The 1,468-nt window shown below is 41.1% G+C and overlaps 1 pseudogene; it reads right to left on the reverse strand.

The window, feature by feature from the left end:
* Positions 1-223: 223 nt before the first annotated feature.
* LOC101147725 (gem-associated protein 7-like) lies at positions 224-621 on the reverse strand (annotated as a pseudogene).
* Between the last annotated feature and the right edge of the window lie 847 nt (positions 622-1,468).

Consider the following 1,468-nt stretch of genomic DNA (forward strand, 5'->3'; position numbering starts at 1 on the left):
CTTTGAGGTAAATCATTCCTTCCAATGGGACCTAGAATTCCTTGAGTTGCAGAATTTTACTGACTAGACCCAGGAGGTCTCAGGAGTCCAGAGTTGATTGGAGCTTGGCTCCGAATTACATGGGGGCCCATAACTCCATGAGGCCCAGATTTCCTGGCTCAGGAAAATTGGGAGGCCTGGGATACTGTGGCTTAGACCCAAGCCGAAAGATGAACACAGATCTTTATGGCTTGAAGGTGTATGAAATTATGTCACTACATTAGAGCAGCACCTCTACTCACCTATGGGAATCTGCAGCTGAGCTGTGACACGTAGAAGCTGGCCATGTCCAGATTGGTGGTTCTGAAATGGGCAGCCCTGTGCACATAGTTGTACAATGTGAATGAAGCTCACTTGTTGATACTCCATGGCCAGCATGCTGTGGAGGTAACGTTCCCGAAGGGCAGCTCGAGCCCACTGCTCCTGGGATTCCTGCGATTCTTGAGTATGGGACACTCTTGGATTTCAGGAACCTCTGGCTTCAACTGCCCCACCATCCATCGGGGCAAAGCCAAGGCTGAGGCCATCAGGGCCCCAGGGTAACTGGAGCATGGGCACAGGAATAGTCAGTGGAGTCTGCATTGTCTTGGCAAGGTCCGCAGCTGCTCAGAAATCTCTTTTAAATGTCAAATTTGGTATTTACTAATTCAGTATTAGACAAAGATATTACATTTTAATTTATGTGCCTTTGATTACTTATTTGAAATTTTTAAAAAAGTACTGTTCTTTATTCTGAAATTTTGTACTTGCAACTTTTTTAGTGTCAGAAGTCTTCTTTTCAAAACTTTTTTTGCCTAGCTTTTTATTAAGTATAGTCACAACACTAATGACAGTTTCATTGTTATATTTCTTGTGAATGTTGTAACTTAAAAATAAATGAGTGAAGTACTCATTTATTTTTAAAGAAATATCAGTGAGATGCTACCTGACTTCAAACTATACTACAAGGCTACAGTAAACAAAACAGCATGGTACTGGTACCAAAACAGAGATATAGACCAATGGAACAGAACAGAGCCCTCAGAAATAATGCTGCATATCTACAACCCTCTGATCTTTGACAAACCTGACAAAAACAAGAAATGGGGAAAGGATTCCCTGTTTAATAAATGGTGCTGGGAAAACTGGCTAGCCATAGGTAGAAAGCTGAAACTGGATCCCTTCCTTAAACCTTATACAAAAATTAATTCAAGATGGATTAAAGACTTAAATGTTAGACCTAAAACCATAAAAACCCTAGAAGAAAACCTAGGCAATACCATTCAGGACATAGGCATGGGCAAGGACTTCATGTCTAAAACACCAAAAGCAATGGCAACAAAAGCCAAAATTGACAAATGGGATCTAATTAAACTAAAGAGCTTCTGCACAGCAAAAGAAACTAGCATCAGAGTGAACAGGCAACCTACAGAACGGGAGAAAACTTTTG

This window comes from Gorilla gorilla, chromosome 6 (genome assembly GCF_029281585.2).
Source record: "Gorilla gorilla gorilla isolate KB3781 chromosome 6, NHGRI_mGorGor1-v2.1_pri, whole genome shotgun sequence".
In the NCBI taxonomy this organism is placed as follows: Eukaryota; Metazoa; Chordata; class Mammalia; order Primates; family Hominidae; genus Gorilla; species Gorilla gorilla.